This window comes from Mizuhopecten yessoensis, unplaced genomic scaffold, assembly GCF_002113885.1.
Source record: "Mizuhopecten yessoensis strain PY_sf001 unplaced genomic scaffold, ASM211388v2 scaffold10797, whole genome shotgun sequence".
Taxonomy (NCBI): domain Eukaryota; kingdom Metazoa; phylum Mollusca; class Bivalvia; order Pectinida; family Pectinidae; genus Mizuhopecten; species Mizuhopecten yessoensis.
In genome coordinates, this window is record NW_018408726.1 from 762,835 (window position 1) to 783,084 (window position 20,250).

Consider the following 20,250-nt stretch of genomic DNA (forward strand, 5'->3'; position numbering starts at 1 on the left):
GTTATTGAACGGTGTTCAACCAAACTAGTCAACGTCGTCCATTTTGTGTTATGAAAATGCTGATTAAGTGCAATGTTTTTGTTGCTCAATCAAATATACCAACATACCGCCTACAATACACATACATACCACACATGATACTCGTTCGTTAATTACCATGGCTGTTAATAGGACGCTTAACTTGATAATCCAAACCGAATTTAACGAGATAAATCTTGTATTATTTCAACTCGCTGTTCATGCTACTCATATTACAAAACCATTTATGCTACACCAGTTTAATTGCTCAGATTCAATTTTTTTTTATGAAAAAAATATATTTGTATTTTACCTGGTATACAAATCTGCCGTTTTCACGTTAATTGTATACCTTCAATGAAATATTCTATAAAGACATTTTGTTCGTTTCAAATTATTTGTAAGATTTGTCTCCCTTTCCTTATATGCGATATTTCACTATTTGTGGAATGTATAAGCTCTCGTAAAGTAACATATCTGTATATGTATTTTAAGGTAATCGTACATGAATGTTTGGGTAGATCCCGCCATAAACAATAATAGTTTTGTTGAATTACGTTGTCTGTGTCAAACAGCACGAATTCCTCTGAATAATTTGCATGGATTTATACACAGAGATACGCATACTTTATTCCGACTGTAGGAATTAAAAACTCCTCTGCTGTCAGCTCAGTACGGTTTGATCAAATTCTGATAAGAGCATGGAAACACAAAGTATTGCCCAAGTGGTTACTTACTCACTGTGACATGACTTGACATTTGACCTTCACTTTTGAAAATGTTTGTCCGGGGCATATCTTCTACACCATTTCACATGGGAGTAACCAGATTTGGGGGTACAAGGACATATTGGAATTGAGGAATGCAGAGGCAACGATAAGGTCACTGTGACCTTATGACTTGACCTTTGAACTTTCCTTTTGAAAATGTGTGTATTATTTTACCTGAAATTTTAATCAGTTTTGGTGTACAAAGACAAGTTGTAATGATAATATGCAAAGTGTAAGAATTATATCACTACATTGTATTACCTCACCGCGACCTATGCTGCATGACATAAGTGTACTGTTTGTTTAATATAGAAATCATTACCGGTGGGCAACTATAAATTGCCTTGCAATACTTTGCCCCGGTAAGGCTGACTGAATACACCAATCAGTGAAATTTACATGTATCCTGTTGAACTTTGTAACACCAGAGCATTGATTAAATATGTGCTCCGCTTGGGGAATACAATTACGCTATAGCTAATAAAAGGTACAAATAATTCATTGTTTTATTCTCTTCGTTTGTCATGTGGAGTTGAGTTAGGTTTCATACTGTTATCATCAAAATAATCATACGAAAAAGTGTATACTGACATATAACATTTAGATACTAGTTGACCTAAATACATTTGTGCCATGTGTACTGCTGGTCTATAGGAAGTATATGTTTCACCCTCTACCAATAGGCTAGTACACTAAGGAGATATTGCAACAGTCATATAGTTATGCATTCAAAAGTCCACGCTTTATTTATGGAAGAAGCAGAGCAAAAAGCTCTCGAATCAGTACTTGTAGTTGATCCGCGGAGGGAAAATACATTATAGGCTATCGCCAACACAGACATTAAATAAGAATAAATACCCGTTCACATCAGTTTCCACAAATTTAAATGGTCCTTATCCTGCATCTCAACTGACTGTATTGTGTTCTTTTTTCTTAAAATGTTTTATAACTACGAACATATTGCAACATCAAGAAAGCATGCGTATGAAGTGCTTTCAGTTCTTTGATTTAATATATTCTTCAGTTCCATTTTCAGGCAATTATTTAGAAAACTATGATTCTTACCCCTCTTTTGCTGTCATTTTCCTCGTTATGCACCAGATCGAACCCTGAATTTTAAACTCGTTGACTAACGTGAGGAGGATTTTTCTTGCAGCTAAACTCCGATGCACCATATACAGAAAGTGTATGATGTATAATTAAGCAAATATTTTTAAGTCGAACAATTTTTTGTTCGCAAGGTATTCCATTCCTTGCCTTTGCACGTGTCGAAGGCGAATTTGAAGAGTCGCTCATGCACATGTTCATCCACATTGTCTTTTTTACTTTACAAGAAAACCACTTCACAAGTATTCATCCTTTTACGTATGAATGTTATTTTATTCTAGTAACATGGGCAAATGTTGACAGTTGTTTGCTGAAAAAATACAACTACACAACAATTTTCACTTAGCAACAATCATTTCTAATTGTTATAACAAGACAAGTGTATTTACTTTTCAGTGGCTTAATTACGATGGTATCAGCATCCGAGTGTTGACTGGATAACATGTGGTGGCAAAACAACCGGACCTGATTTCTTGTTCTAGTGAGAGATTCTTCCCCGACAGTGCCCATGGCTCGGACGTGAGATCCACTTCACCATAGTAAATAATGTCGTCGTTGAAGCTCCGTGAATATGCCTTGTTCTACAACATATATATCTGACTTTGATTTATATTTCATATCAGCATATAACTGTTACATCGTAGAAGAAATGCATTTTTTGTACGACTTTCGTGGACTTAACATGTCGTAATTCGGGTTTGAATTTTAGATGTGAAAAAAATGTTCTTCGGGAGATAAAAAGTTTTCCAGCGAGTGATCTTTTTTTTACAGATTCATAATCATTGTTTACCTTTGACTAGGCGTAGTCAAACGTAGTCGGAAAATTCGTAGCCATGCTGTCCATGTCGTATTATGGAAGAGTGTCCCGTAGAAAAGCACTGCACTCAAAAAGACAAAAAGTCCCGTGCCATCCTAAAACAGGTTACAGACAAAAACAGTATAACCATGGTACAAATACAGGAGGCACATGGACAAAGTAGTTTATGTGCGTTACTGTTTACAGGGCGTGACCTGCTGTCTTTGTCTTATAGGGTATTTCCCTATGTCTATTAATAGCGTCCATGTTAGTCCTGTATTTGTATCATGTCTATGTTTGTCTGTTACTTGTTTGTCCGGCTGTTGTCCTCGAAGGGTCATTTCGTTGTTTATGTGCGTTACTGTTTACAGGGCGTGACCTGCTGTCTTTGTCTTATAGGGTATTTCTCTATGTCTATTAATAGCGTCCATGTTAGTCATTTCGTTGTTTATGTGCGTTACTGTTTACAGGGCCTGTCCCATTGTCGTTGTCTTATATAAATTCGAGACGTACATTTATCTTTTGCATTACCTTCGCAAACTTTTTGAAAATATTATAAATAAGGGAAAATCAGGCTATTTTTTACTTAAGTATTGCTGTCATTAACCTTGGGCTTCTCTGAATTTTGAAAGTGACTATGCAACTTTCTGTTAATATTTGTTTATATATGAAGAAGATATTAATATAACAAACAGTACACCATATCGACACTTAGAGAAAAAAATTACTCCAAACACAACTATTGAAATGTCGAACTACATTTGTAGCAATCTGATTAAAGTGTAAAGAGATTATCGTCCAAAGGGCCTATTTCACTTTATCGCCGAAAAAATACTGTGTTTAAGCAAAGTATGTTACTTGTCACAATTCAGCGTGGGCAACTTCCTTTTGCCCTATTTGTAATATGAACATTTTATCTGCATCAGGTAAACGAAATCCCTCTTTGTAAATTCTAACTATAAGTTTCCTTTACCTTGAATACTGATTTATAAATTATTCTACAGACCGGAAAACGGGAAGGTTCCGCTTTCGATCTTGGCTTGTATTGAGGGTTCAGTGATGACATCTGGCCGAGACATGTCAAAATGAACAAGTGTTGTTTCTATTTTAGTGTTTCCCATGGCGTCGTGAGCGGGAACCCATACTTTTGCCGTACTTCCGTCCTCAAAGGCGCCTGGATTACAAAGCTCAGTGTCGCCATCTTTAATACCAGTCAGTGTACGCCAGGAGGATCTATCAGCGATAATCCACGACTATTATCATAGTCAGTCATAGTGCCGAAGCGTACAATACCCCGGACGTTGGGGATCTTCGCCGTCTTCCTTTCTCCTTCGTTATCCTCAAACCGTGGGAATATCCTCTTGTATCCTTCCCACGTCTTCCTCCATCATCCAGTTGAATAGGATAGGGACTGATAGAGTTGAGGAAGCAGTTATTTTCGTGAAGTGTGTTTAAGAAGTAATCCTTACAAGTAATGTCTATATATGTTCGACCGCCAGTAGAGTTCCCATACCAGGACTGCCATTTATGCCCAGAGTCTGCTTCAGCAGAAGTTACAAACACTTATTATTATTGCTGATCGTGCTTACTGATACTGGGTCATACAGAGGGAATCTTCTGACGTAGACAGAGTTGTTAGCTACATCTCTGATCTCCAAAATCCGGCTGTACATTCCAGGTTCAGAAGGGGTATGCGTTTTGGTGAAAACATTAGATGAAGTGGTGTGGTTCATTCGATGCATATTAACAGGTCCAAGGGGATCAGGCTCCTCTATAATTTTGGAATGTTGATTTGGCTGCAGTTTAAATACTTCCAATGTATAATCAGCGATCCCGCTGAATGCATCTAAACAGCCAGACCAACGATCGTTGATAGGTGACTTGAACAAAGCATAATCTTCCATTAGTGAAAATAGGTAGATGGCCCATATTTAGTCAAAATAATAACATTTATCTATAACAATTGCAAATAGTTTTTGGTTTCGCATGGTCAGATTTTTACCACGTTCGGTCTTCAAGCTTCTTAGAATTGTTTTTATTTGGGCAAATAATTTGAACATATTCATACGAATTATTTTTGTTTTTGAGGATGTTAGAGAATCTACTTTTAAATATTTTAAAAAAAGTGAGAAATGTTGAATTGAAATACACAAGAAAGATAGGAGATATTAACAGAACTCGTTAACTAATTAACACAGACAGATATACCGGATGCACAAAATGTAGAAAATTATTACGACACATGTGGTTATGTCTTTTTCCACTTCCAATTATGACCGTGATGGACAGGAGCTGTTGCAGTGCACATGATCTTCAAAATCAAATCGGAACTGCATCACCTTGATTGTTTGGATACTTCCGGTGTAGTACTCCGTAGCTTAAGGTTGGTCGTTCTTTGTATTTGTCGGGTTTCTGTAACCGCCTGTCATAGCAGAAAACGTGAAGGTTAACCTGAAAAGGGAATATATTTTTGTATTTTTTTTAGTTATTTGACATACACTAATGTTTTCGCCCATTGTTACAAAAAGGAGATGAAGTGACATTCACAAACTATACGTATATCTAGTTACAAAGTTAACAGGATTTTCTCATTGTTTTGCACTAGTTTTTTATTATTATTGACAGGTAGGTTTGTTCTCAGAACGAAACATTATGGTCGTTGTTCTGGTTGTACAACACAAAATGAATTCTATGGACAGACTTATACAATTTGGTGTAAAATACCTAAAACCGCGTGCAGTTTCAATACCATCGTAGAAAAATTAATTTGGAGGTGTTTTAAATCATTATTACATATATGATACTCTTACATGTACCAGTCTCCGGAATTTATTCCTAGATTAAAACTCTCTTCTCTCATTCTACATTTCAGCTGTGTTTGTGAAAGGATTTGAGGCTGATAAGCCCTGGCAGCTGAATGTTTTTCTCTGAGAAGGTACATCTTCTCTGTGGGTCATCCCTGAAAAAACAATTTAAATTTGATGGAACAAATTATAGCGTTTGGTATTGCCAATATATAACCCTACCAAATCTACTTATTCATATAGGCTATGGATACAATGGACCGATTGTTGACGTCATCATTATTATGATATCATAAATTTTATATTGGAAACCACTAACCCTTCCTAGGCGATGGCTGTTCTATTCATGGAACAAGCATACAATATACAATATACATACATTATTTGAGCTGAATGCTGAATAATAATAAGTGTTATCTAATATTCTATGAAATGAACAGATCCCACAAAAGGTAAATTGAAGAATTTAAATGCTTTCAGTTAGCATCCATCGGCAATATGAATTCCAACTTGACAAAGCAAATCGCGTTTCATTGCATTTGCCTTTGTCCAGTTGGAGTTCATAATGCATATGCCTTCTAACTGAAAATAGTTCAATGCTTTAATAACTTCACACTATAACATAGAGTAATGCTGTTTGTATTATGCTTACCATTCTTGTAGAATAAGAATCGGAGCCAACTGCTTTGTTGGACATTGCGGAGATAGTGATCGATCTACTGCGCTTACTAATGTGGTAACTGTTCCTCTATATATTGTTTTGCTCAGAACTGACTTCCATTTATCAAATCGACACTTTGGGCATACTTTATAACAATGCAAGTAAAAACAAAAACTGATAATACCTACCAGTTTCCAGTTAAATATTCTTTATATTTTCGGAGTATGGCAAATAATAAAGTAAATGGATACAAGAGGCCCAACGGGCCTGAATAGCGCACCTGGTATTAATCTCACACTTGTAATCTTAAAAGTGGACTTAATACAGCTACAGACAGAATATCAGTGTTTGATTCATAAGAACCTAATATGAAATAGGCACTGCCTATAAGCGAGCGCACATGGTGCAGTAACCTTTGTAATGATAGGGTAGATCCCAGGCGCCTGCAGCGCCCAAAATAAGAATTTTAGGGTAACAAAACGAGCAGAATCCCTCCTTAGAACATACGTGCGCTGAATATTCTTCCATGAAAAAAAAATGAATGGTAGTTTAAAAAAATGTGTTTTAGTTAAGAAACCCTATCAGGTATTCCATGTAGGCCTTTTTGTTGTTATATTACTTATCTACTATTATTTTAACACCCTTGTCAATATATTGCCTGATCCTTTTAGGGCAAATTTTCTCAAAACAAAATTTAAGAAATATGATCTACTGTGCATAGAAAATATGTATTAACAAGGCAAATTATTGCAAAGCAATCCATATAGACCCCATGGCCACCGGTACGAATTTATATACACAAACAGTACACTTATGTCAGGAAGCATATAGGTCACAGTGAAGTCATAGTGACCTACTTCACTCCGCCCTCCCAAGATTTCCTCGTTCACCAAATATATTTACTCCATGTGAAATAGCATATGCCCCGTACAAATATTTTTAAAAGTAAAAATCAAAGGTCAAGTCATACGTCACAGTGAACTAAATCTTGCATTCTTCACTCTGCCATCCAAAGATATCCTTGTACACTAAAGCTGGTTACTGAAATAGTAAAGAAGATATGCCCCAGTCCAATTTTTTCAAAAGTTAAAGGTCAGATGTCGAATCATAAAGGAAACAGTGAGATCAGTGAGGTCAGTTCATGTTTGCCTAAATTGCCAAGCCCAATGCCCCAGGCTAGTACAAAATGTCAATGTTTACTTTGAAACATAAGTTGGGCTTGTATTTGTTCTTTCAAAACAACAACCAAACTAAAGTTCACTACTTATTATGTTGTATATCTCGGCCATGTATGACCCCTTGAAGGGGCTAGCATGATTGTATTACTGGGTGGTAACAGACCTGCAGAAAACTTTGGTAGTTGTCTATGGATTGCCAGTAGGTGTTTTTCATTATAGTGACAGGACCCTAGGAGCAATCACAATTAGTATGAGTGTATTAATCTTTTCATAACCTGCAAAGAGCATTGTAATTTCTAAGTACACATAGACAAACATAAAGAACTGATGATGTTACAACATTTACAAGCTTTACCTGGTCTATACATGTATGTGACATGCAAACACAATAAAATTAGCTCAAAGATGATTCTAAATCAGTATTTACATATGTAGTAGTTATGAAAGACGATTCTAAATCAAAATTATGTATATATATTTAATTATGGTTCCCATTTTGTAACTCTAAACCAGCATTCAATTTCTCAATATTCCAATATTAGAGAAGCAATGGCTGCAATATCCATTCCTTTTGAATAACCAAATGATAAAACAATTTAATCATTTACATCGTAATGTAAGAATGCATTATATCATATTTTGAACCTAAAGCATGGTACCAATGTACCAGTATCGTCAGAAGCCAGATGCTGCAATAGATATAAACAGGATCATTGCAATTACAACACATAAATGAAAAATATACAACAGTGATCTCACCAAGTTATACAAGAGATACATGGAACTGAGTTGTAATGCAATTATGTTATTCGTTGTAGTGGTGTAAAATCCAAACAAAAACAGAACAAAAGTTCATTTAATCCAGAAAAGGCTTTTTTAATTCCTTGAGAGAAATTCATATTGGGAGTGACCAACATATATTATTGATATATCATTTTTGTCTGACATACAGTATATAGTGCTGACAATTTTGAGAGAAAAAATGATAAAGTGGAGGAATGAACGACACGGGGGTAATGAAATAACAATTTCAGATATAGCTACTTAGGACCTTTCCATCCATGAAGAGTGTTTGATTCTAGCATATCTGGAGCCGATTTGCCCTCTTTTGCCCCTCCCTACAGGCCCTAGGGAAGGGCCAGGTTCTTAATTTCATACCATCAAACTTCAGTCACATGATAGTCATTCCAACTAACTTTGAATTTGTACCCTAAAGTGATATTTCCCCATATAAGCTATAGTAAGGCCAAAAACAAGATAAAAATGCTTACTTAAGTAAGCGACGTAAGAGGACATTTTATTCATTAGACTTTTATTGGTATATGTTTCAAATTTCAGCTAGATGTTTGAAAAAATGAATTCTGATGAATTGAATGTTACGATTGTCGGCGTGGCACACGTGTGCGAGTGGAGCTCTAGAGATCCTGAAGCGTCTTCAGATATTACCTCTAAACTTAACCTATAAAGTAAGCGACATCAGAAGATGTTATTCTACAGGGGCTCGGTTTCAGGATACTTTCGGTTTGTAATAAACCTATACACACCAGTAACTAACAGCAACACTTTTTATCGAATCCGGTGTTTATACACGTTCTAAAACCTTATAAAAATTTAGGGTATACAAAAAACCTCAGTACCATCATTTTTTCTAAGGTTTTAGAATGTATATGAACAACGGATGAAAAGTGTTGCTGTTATTTACTGGTGTGTACATTTTTGTATAGGGTTATTACTAACCGAAAGTATCCCGAAACCGAGCCCCTGTGTGTTATTCATATGACTACGATACACCTACAGGTATTCGTACCAAACTTCAGCTAGATATTTGAAAAATTGACCGAGTTATGATAAATTGAATTTTTATGACCGATGTCGTGGCACACGTGTGTAAAGAGATCTACTGATCGTGAAGCGTCTTCAAAGTATATCTCTAAAATTAAAAGTAATCGATATCAGAAGATATGTTATTCATATGACTATAACACACTTAATTGGATGCACAAAACCAATACATCAAAAAGTTAAAAAGCTTTTAAGGGTGTGTCAGTTATGAAATTACTTAGATTTGCTCAAGACAAATTTATATTAATGATTTCAGCTTCTAAAAAACAAAGCTGACGTGTTCACAGCTGCAAGGGTTTTATATTACCTCCAATACAATACAGCCAAAACCTGCCATACTACATTATATATAATTTTGTAAATTATACACTTAACTTTCACACCTGTACATGTATATATCTCGATGAGTAAGACGGCTATGAATGCAAATAACATATTAAAGCAGTGCTCGTCCTTGAGGTTGTTTACAAACTAACAACTCAAATATGTAAACATCTCACACACGTGATATTTAAAAAGATATTTTTACCTTGACTTGATCTCTGAGGAAGTATTACGTCACTAGTCTAATGTAGGTGTTTGTGACCAGGTATCTCAATGGTCTATAATAAGTGTTTGTAAATAGGTATCTCCGTGATCTATAGTAAGTTTTTGTGTCAATGTATCACAGTGAACTATATTTCTGTGATCAGGTATCTCTGTTGTCCATAGTAGAAGTGCGTCTGTTACTGTTCGTGACTAGGTACAGGTAACTCAGTGAATCATAATTAGTGTTTGTAACCAGGTATCTCTGTTGTCCATAGGTAGTGCGTCTGTTACTGTTTGTGACTAGGTACAGGTAACTCAGTGAACTATAATTAGTGTTTGTAACCAGGTATCTCAGTTGTCCATAGGTAATGCGTCTGTTACTGTTCGTGACTAGGTACAGGTAACTCAGTGAACTATAATTAGTGTTTGTAACCAGGTATCTCTGTTGTCCATAGGTAGTGCGTCTGTTACTGTTCGTGACTAGGTACATGTAACTCAGTGAACTATAATTAGTGTTAGTAACCAGGTATCTCAGTTGTCCATAGGTAGTGCGTCTGTTACTGTTCGTGACTAGGTACAGGTAACTCAGTGACCTATAATTAGAGTTTGTAACCAGGTATCTCTGTTGTCCATAGGTAGTGGGTCTGTTACTGTTCGTGACTAGGTACAGGTAACTCCGTGAACTATAATAAGTGTTTGTAACCAGGTATCTCTGTTGTACATAGGGAGTGTGTCTGTTACTGTTCGCGACTAGGTACAGGTAACTCAGTGGACTATAATTAGTGTTAGTAACCAGGTATCTTAGTTGTCCATAGGTAGTGCGTCTGTTACTGTTTGTGACTAGGTACAGGTAACTCAGTGAACTATAATTCGTGTTTGTAACCAGGTATCTCTGTTGTCCATAGGTAGTGTGTATGTTACTGTTCGTGACTAGGTACAGGTAACTCCGTGAACTATAATAAGTGTTTGTAACCAGGTATCTCTGTTGTCCATAGGGAGTGTGTCTGTTACTGTTCGCGACTAGGTACAGGTAACTCAGTGGACTATAATTAGTGTTAGTAACCAGGTATCTCACTAGTTTATAGTATAATTAGAGTTTAATAGAATGATCTATTGGTAGGGTTTGTGACCAGGTATACCAATGGTCTATAGCTAGTGTTTGTGACCACATATCTGAATGAATTATGCATGTGGTTGAAGATTGACTAAAACGTTACATGTAATCAGTTAATCAATTTTCATTTTCATATTTAAAAACTGATTACTTCACACGTTTCAAAAAGTGAAACATTTACAAATTAGTCAAAGTCATGGACCTACAGTAGGTCTAGTCTAATTCCTTGGTGAAATGACGAATCATATCTACATGTAGCTTATATTTCCAGATCTCGTGAGTTACGTCCCCTTAACACCTTTCGACTCACAGGTCAGACCACGGAATAAGATTGCTATCTAAGTCCTTGGTAGAATTGACCATTTTCAGCCAGTAAACTTGCTTAACTGTTCTGATACCCAATGATTTCATCAGAAAAAACAACTTAAAAGACGATTGACACTCTAAAGTGTTTTTTTTACCTATGGGGCATTGTTTTGTAATATTTGATTTTGAGCACACGGCTTCTCCCCCATAATTTTTTTTTCAAATGGTTGGCAAGTATGTATATATCATTCATTACCATGTATCATTTGTCAAAAACATCAATAACTTTAATTCTTAAACCAGTTTTAGGGAAGAAACACTTCAAATCATAACGAATACGTTTGCAAAGTTCACGTAAATAAGCTACGATTTGAAACATATTTCTATTCCCAAGGAGATGTTTAAAACGGCGATTGTTTAACTTCAGATCTATTAATAACCAATCAAAGCGTCACAAATTTTAAAGTCCGTTCTGCACGATGTAAAGAAAAAAAGATCGAGTAGTATTGAAGTTCCGTTTTGTATTACTATATTTAGCTTTTTGCTTGAACTATATATACCAAGCGTACGATACAAAAAGCGCTCGCTATTAAAAGATTTAAACATATGACGCCTGTTACCTTGACTATCGAACAAGGACATTAGGTTGAACAGAGTTATAGTCTTCCAACCAAGCATGATTTTGGCAAAATATTTTAAAGTAATTCAAAGATTTAGACATATAATGACCACTGTGATCTTGGATATTGGCGAAGGTCATTCATTTTAACAAACTTGGTAGTCCTTCATCCCAGAATGTTAATGGCCATATATCATCACCTTGGCCTTTTGCTTATTGAGAAGAAGTCATTTAAAGGTTTTAAACATATTTGACCCATGTGACCTTGAATATATGCCAAGGTCATTCATTTGAACAACCTTGGTAGCCCTTTATCCCAACATCTTACTGACAAAATATCATTATCCTAGGCCTCTTGATTTTTCAGAATAAGTTGTTTAAAGGTTTAAAACTTATTTGACCATTGTGACCTTGAATATTTATCAAAGTCATTATTTTTTAACAAACTTTGAAGTCCTCCATTCCAGCATGCCACTAGCCAAATATCATAACCCTAGGCCTCTTTGTTATTGTGAAGAAGGTTTTAAACATATTTGATCCCTGTGACCTTGAATGTAAGTGAGGGTCATTCATTTGAACAAACTTGTTAGCCCTTCATCCTAGCATTTTACTAGCCTAATATCATTATACAAGACCTCTTTGTTATTCAGAAGTTGTTTACAAACTTGGTTACTCTGCATCACAGAAGAATTTGTAAAAGTTTTTTACAATATTTGACCCCTGTGACCTTGGAAATATGTGAATGTCATTTATTTTTAAAAACTTTGTAGTCCTTAATCCCAGTTTGCTTCTGCTTAAATATCATCACCCTAGGCCTTTTGGTTATTAAGAAGAACTTGTTTAAAGTAAAATATTGACGCCGGACGACGGACGCCGCACCTCGGCATAGCATAAGCTCATTTGGCCCTTCGGGCCAGGTGAGCTTAAAACTACTCGTCAGATGCAACACGAGTGAAAAACTTGGTATTTTTTTGTCAAATTTGTGATAAATAAACGGTATTAAAAAGAAACCCATCAATTTGAATATGTATTACATTTGTAAATTGCAACAACATAACATTTTACAACATCAACAAACTGCAGGATTTTGTTGCGTTTTGTTGCGTTACATTTGGCGCCATATTCCAATAACGTCACGTTTGACAACAAGACTGCGGATGACTTTGAATGGGCTACTCAATGCAATGTTACCGTTATTATCAGGAACAATTTGCTAACAAAAAATCATTATTTATTAAGTGTATATTTTAAAAGGTTACAAAAACAAACACGTATGGGGCATCCGCTTCATCTGAAGCTGAACTAAAAATGAACAGCATTGAATGCAGTCAATAGAATATACCATTCGGATTGGTCAACATAAAACCAATACTGGACCGTAGTGTAGAGAGAAGTGTCAATAACGTTGCTTCTGGTCATTAACCATGATGCGATTTTCCATATTTTTCTATGATTACTAACTCTAAGAAGTAATATATTTTTAACTTGAGGAAAATATAGATACCGAGCCAAAGTTCTAACTGGTCATACATTTTGATAAAATTTTAACTAGAACATTGACAAGTCAGCGAAGGCTTCGCCATTCGATAAAGGACTAAAATGAAAATTAAAACAAAATTGCGCATCTACATAAAACAGCGTATTACCATGTCGAAATTCGAAAAGATTAGACTTTATGATTCCGATATTAGGACGGTATCCCCACGGTATATTTAAAGAGACTGTAACCTTGACCTTGACTTTAGATAATTTCTAAACCCCTAATGCTCATCTACAATTCACAGTGTATCAGCTTGTCAAATTTTAGAAAGATAAGTCTTTAGGTTTTCGAGATAATGTCAAGTAATGATAGTGTGGACGGACGGACGGACGGACGGACATACACCGGATTTTTATAGGGCACTCCATTGCGACCCTTATAAAGCAATCCATATGATCTTTCCAACATTCACACACGCAAAAAACCTTTGATCGGCTAGGTCGCTTTAGAAGTGACTCGTTAGAATTGTTGCCAGTGTATTCGATATAAGGTTATAATGTAAAATAACGACATTCATATGTAGCTGTCTCGTAATTACGACATAGCGATCTCTTCATTGCGACATGCAACTCGTGATAGCGATTTACCATCTCGTAATATATTTATAACGATATGGTTATAATAACGACATGGTTATTACGTAATAACGGCATAACCATCTCATTATTACGACCTACTATATCGTCATAACGACTCGCTATCTCGTAATAAAAAATTGTGCTATTGTTATTGGACCCACTCACTTTTGATCTTTGACACATTAAACACAACAAGAGAACAAGGAACAATTCACATGGAGAACTTGAAAAGTGCAAGGAGAAAAAATACAAGATGTCCCGGAAATGTAAGCGTCCACATAACTCATCCCTAAGTACGACGGATTCCACTTTACTTTTTGTACCTTGCATTTACTCTATATAATGCATACACTCGTCTGACATTTCATTTATACCATTATGTCAAACTATACTATTGTCCAACGTCCCCCATTAGTTAGCTTATATATTCTTGTTAACTATAAGATTTAAGTGAAAAATTGTTACTTACCGAAGCCATGTCAAGTAGTAGCAATAACTCTGGTAGCGAAAAGCTTTGACTGCTCTGCTACATACACTCCTGAAACACAACAATATATTTCATGCGATTAAGAAGAACAATGATCTTATGCATAAAAAACTATATCTTAAAAGAAATATCAATAATACATCCTTCGAAAAATAATACATACCCTCCTGAAACACACTACTATATATTGGTATTTGAATTAAGAAGTGGATTATATGATCCTATGCATAGAAACTAAAATTTATTTATATAGCAATCTCAACAATACATGTTTTTTGAAAAAAAATCATACCCTCCTGAAACACTCAATAATATATTAGCAATTGAATAAAGAAGTGGATAAACTGATCCTATGTAACCAAACTAAAATCTATTTATACATTATTTTAACAATACAGGTCACAGGTGGTAAGTTTTGAAAAATATTACCCTCCTGAAACACACAACAATAGATTATTTTTGTATTAAAGAAGTGAATGAAATGATCATATGCATAAAAATTAAAAACATTTTTTTTTGTATAATTTTAACAATTATAACACGTGCAGTCAGTCATGCTTTACAGATCCGCCGTATGACAATATGTGTGTAAAATGTACAATGCACAGAGCCTCACTCCTTCACATGTATTTGGGTTTAAATAGGACATAGCCTGTTGTTGTTTTAATTTCTGATCACAGTGGACCAGACTCTAGATTAAAGACAAACTTGACATTTTCCCATTGCTATCTTTACAGGTTTAGAATCAACGAAAAATAGTCTAAATAGAAATACCAGATAAAATTAGTTAAACGTATACATAAAACAAAAGACATTTACCCAGTCCAGGCTCCTGTCGTCCCTAAAAGGGCAAAGAAGACAAGTAAACACCCTGAAAAAATCAAAAATCGGGGCGCCGTAAGCTCCATTCTGTCAAGGAGCTGCAGCTAGCATACTATGCCAACAAGGAAGTTAAATTGAACCTAAATACCAAACATGTCACGTGACATTCTCTAAATTGGTATTTTACGTAGCAGTTATGCATATATATGTGCACCATTTTAAAAATAGAAATGAGCGCTATCATGGTAGGTCGTGATCCATACCATTACAAAGATTCTAGGTCTACTTTCGTTTCCACGAAAGGCGTCATTCGAACTGAATGGATTGTTTGCATCGCTTATTACACATCAGAATGAAAGTAAGTAGCATATCCATCAATGATAATGTTACAGAAAGTATTATGGAAAAATTGAGAGTGTGTTATATTTATATGTTTAAGCTTGCATAACTGTGTAGAAACAAAAAGCTTTTCTTCTAACAAAGGGGAAAATAATGGATGTAAACGTTTTATGAGACTACATGCACTTCAACACAGATACTTAATCCGTCTGGCAACTCCCACTTTAGCGATTATTTATTTTTTACATTGATAATATTTGGAATAAAGACATCATTTAGTATTGTGTAACACTAGTGACAACCATGCGCAAACAAATGTATGATATATAATATATATAAAGATAGGTTGATGCATTAAGTATATAAATGAATTTATTTTACTTCAACTTATTTATCAACGTATCTCAACTTAATGTACACTTTATATCAATAGGTTGATGCATTAGGTATATATATGTATATGTATTAAATCAATTTCAACTAATGCATCAACGTATAGATAGGAAACGAAAGAAATCCCGAGTGTGGCAATATGGGTGGCAGATAAGTTGTAATGTTGTGGAATAAAGCAGGTTTATTATTGGGTTTCCTCAATGTCCCCCTTAACAGTTGCAAGGAAGAAACTGACCAGCTTAGGAGGGTCCCACAATAGTAGCCTCTTACGACCATTCAGGGGGGTACAGCAGGCCTATTGTCTCCCCCAACACGCAGATGTGGTACCTAATTTCATATTTGAATTATATGTATTTAGTAAGATTCGTGTACATAAACATGTAATGCATTAAGGCTATACTAGGCGCCTTCCATGAAAGCAGTAGTTACTACAATAAGGGTGTAATATTAATTTCACAATTGACGCATTAAGCTTACACATGATATGCTTGATGTTATTTGATGCATTAGGGGGCCTAACACACGTTCCGTATGGCCTTTGCTATCAATAGGACGTTAAACCCTTTACATCTAAACCAGTCATGCCCTATGAACAACCCATTGTTATATCTGTAGCAGATGATTTGAAATATCTGAACCGATCCTAGTATATAACTTCCAGAAAGCCTCTCATACACACAATGTGAACACTGCGAGTTTTAGTCACTTATAATTTCGTAGAGAAACACACTTTTTGGGTTGTATTATATCTATCTATTTTATCTATGAGGTTTATCAACTACCAGAATAGCCATATAACATAGTAAGCAATCGTAATAGAAGAAAGGTTTTTATACTTTACAATGCTCAGTGGTAAAGAAACTTTCTGAAAACCTCATAGCGAAAGCGAAAGTAGATACTGTGTTACACACAGGGCTCTGAAAATCGATCACGTTTGCCCGTTGTGACTGATGTTTATAAAGTATAAACACTCGGTTAAATGCAACCATCCCCCTTCTAAATGATGTTTCTCTTGAAAGAGTAAAATAACCTAGCAAGGTTTAGAAATGTACAATAACTTTCTTGCTGCCGCGTTCAAAACAATCTTCTTAGAGATAACAAAATGAGTATTTGGCAAGTCACCCTCTGTATGCACGCGAAATGTGATTTCCTGACGCAGTCAATGTGCAGCCATAAACATTTTTATATTAGAAATGGTGTCTTACCAAGTGTTTTATCCACATTTTGCAAGTTTGCCATTCCATTTGTGTAGTTCAAATTAGTCATTCTATCATTGATTCCCAAGTCCCTGTGGTTCTTCGTAGAAACGCTCCACCCAGCATTGTTCTGTTAAAACAGGAACATAATCATAACCTGCATATTCATAGATACGCAGGGATATTCGATTACGTACGCCATTTTATCGGGACATGTAAACACTGAATTGTATTCGACTGTTTGTGTGCAGTATGTCGGAATTTGGTTTGTATCAGGTACGACCATCGACTTTACGTTTCACACACGACAGCGTTAGCTGTAGGTTCAGTAATGGACTTTCATTGGAAGAGACCTTCCGGCAGTTTCTATACGATGAGTTGGATGTCGATGATATGCCATGTCTGGTAGCTATGTACTACAACTGGAAATGGTTGGTTGTGAGAGGTAACAGAAGACTTTATTTATATAAAAAATTGGAGAAGATTGGAAAGGTAACCACAGTAGAAGTCGATAAGCAGATATTCGAACAAAATCTGTTTAAGCGCCAATACACCTCGAAAAACATGGGTGTTTCCATTCGGATTCGTGGATTTCCGAACATAGAAAATGTTTTAAACCAAATAACAAACGAATGGAGAAACACCCAAGGTTTTCAAATCAGCACTAAACCTGCCAGAAGACGAAGGCATAGGTCAAAATCGCGGCCCTGATCCGAAAATACCAATGCAGTGACCGGGTACTCTGTACAAAGCAACACCGCTGGCACAGGATCACATACTTTGGGAGGGAACAGCAATCACATACAGAGACAAACTAACAGACCTCCAACACTTCATGCAAACCAAAAATACTCTGGGTCGTCAATGGGAAATGTTAACCAACCTACATCAACTTCTTATAAAACAACTCCTACACCATCTGTAAACTGCAGCTACCCCGGTATGTCGCAGACAAATGTTCAAACACCAAGATCCACTGGTCTTCAAGGAAACAACTCGCTCGCAGGATCACATACTTTAGGAGGAAATAGCAACCGCGACTATCTACCGTCAAGATGCTCTTGTTATAAAACAACAACAACACCGTCAGTAACCCAGAACCGTGCGTTGACGTGGAAGATGTACGGCCCACCACCTAGATCAAATGAGTATAAAGCTCCTACACCATCAGTGAACCACAACTCCTCTTTGATGTCCCATCCAAACGATCATCAACCTATAACTGATATTGTCAACTTTCCCCAACCAGAACTGCAACGGACCAAGAGAAAAGGTTTTTACTTATATTTATATATATTAAAAAACAAAAATGGAAGGCACATCTTTGAATCATTACACTCCAAACTATTTTTATTCGTTTTCTGTGCCATTTGTGCCATATAATCGTGTAAATTAAATCACGCTTGAAGGAGATAAACCTTCAGCCCACTTTTACAAGTCTACGTTCGTCGTTTACCTATCATTAGCTTGAATGTATTTCCTTCACCATATTTTCTACGTTGTATTGGCCCTAATGATTTGTTATGTGTTGACGAGCCGCTAAGTTCAATAATGAATGTACATATCCAGACATACATTATATATAAAGTTACACTCACATGATGTTACCTATTATATGTATTTCCGATCATGCGCGTTATAGGTATTGCAGTCTGATTGTAGTGACATTCTGTACCACAAAGAAAAATAGATTGATGATATATATTTATATCACATTGTCAAACAGTAGTTACATTATTAGAGCGTGACATTGACCCGTATAGGTATACATTTATCGGAATAACACGTGTTATGAGTCATGTCTACATTTGTTATATCTTTTTGAACAGAGAAAATATAAAAGTAGATTAGAAAAGCATGCTAACGGTTGAATGTGCATCTTGTTTTGTGTATAATGGAGGGGCGAATCGGCTACTAGGTTTTTCGTGCTTACACACGTTGGTTATAATACAGAAAGTAAAGCTAGCAAAGACTGTATACTGCCACTGCCGTGGTAGAGTATCGTGTAGTCAACGGTAGTATCTTTTTGTCAAACCAAATATAGTTTAAGTAGGTTAGAAGATCATACCGACTGTTGAATGTGTATATTGTTTTTTGTAGAAAGGAGGCGAATCGTATACATACACTGTGTACTCTGTATAAATTGTTCGTGTTGAATTCGATACATAATGTAAGGCTGGTAATGACTGTTAACTGCGTCGGCCGCGGTAAATCACCTGGTAGTCACAAGACGCGGGCTGCTTTTTACGGGTCATTGAGTTATTGTTTTTTAATTAGTATACACTACATTTAAAAGCTAGCAAGTCAACAATTCCGTTAAATCCAGTAGTCTATAAATATAGGTCATTGACAAATGAATCGCACGACATTAAATAACGGTAAAAGACTATTCGGCTCTTTTGTATTAACATGCCATTCTAATGTGCCTAACGTTTGTTTTTTGTCTTTCGATTAACAACAAATGCTTCTCAGCTCTTTAATTTTCCCCAAATCAGTGAAACTGACAAAAGTGAAACCGACAAAAGAAAGATTTACTACTTGAAGTTGACTAGTATGCAAAATGGGTATATTTAGCTATCACATCTTGAATGTGAGCTTTCTGTATTAACTTTATTTGATGAATGGTAAATTAAATACCAAATACTTACCTTTTCGTCTTTATATGAAATTGAAACTTAATATATATGTATATTTCTTATCATTCAGATAACAACTTCGGATGCTGCACTATTCTCTGATGGAGCAGATATACCGCTTGCCCTGAAGAAGCTTCACGTGTCGTGTTACAGTTCGNAGTTCTACATGTATATTATATTACGTTGTTCTATATGTATATCATATTACGTAGTTCTACGTGTATATAATATTACGTTGTTCTACATGTATATTATATTACGTTGTTCTACATGTATATTATATAACGTAGTTCAACATGTATATTATATTACGTTGTTCTACATGTTTATCATATAATGTTGTTCTACATGTATATTATATTACGTTGTATACATGTATATTATATTACGTTGTTCTTCATGTATATAATATCACGTAGTTCTACATGTATATTATATTACGTTGTTCTATATGTATGTTATATTACGTTGTTCTACATGTATATTATATTACGTTGTTCTACATGTATATTATAT

General features: G+C 35.5%; 1 protein-coding gene and 1 long non-coding RNA gene across 4 annotated transcripts in view; one reads left to right on the forward strand and one right to left on the reverse strand.

The window, feature by feature from the left end:
* LOC110462439 (sodium-coupled monocarboxylate transporter 1-like) overlaps window positions 1-15,273 on the reverse strand; it is a 32,872-nt gene extending 17,599 nt beyond the window's left edge. Inside the window, exons 1-6 of one of the 3 annotated variants that reach the window (XM_021516389.1) lie at window positions 15,168-15,273; window positions 14,331-14,399; window positions 5,502-5,650; window positions 3,665-5,142; window positions 2,686-2,807; window positions 2,285-2,476 (exon numbers count right to left, since the gene is read on the reverse strand). The gene's annotated coding sequence lies outside the window, so the exon portion shown is untranslated. Of the gene's footprint in view, window positions 1-2,284; window positions 2,477-2,685; window positions 5,143-5,501; window positions 5,651-7,126; window positions 7,198-14,330; window positions 14,400-15,167 lie in introns of all 3 variants that reach the window. The other 2 variants (XM_021516390.1, XM_021516388.1) reach the window with 2 other exon arrangements.
* A 1,932-nt stretch (window positions 15,274-17,205) lies between these two features.
* Window positions 17,206-20,250, forward strand: part of LOC110462479 — a 3,469-nt gene continuing 424 nt past the window's right edge. Inside the window, exon 1 of the long non-coding RNA XR_002464289.1 lies at window positions 17,206-18,371. This is a non-coding gene — a long non-coding RNA (uncharacterized LOC110462479). The remainder of the gene's footprint in view (window positions 18,372-20,250) is intronic.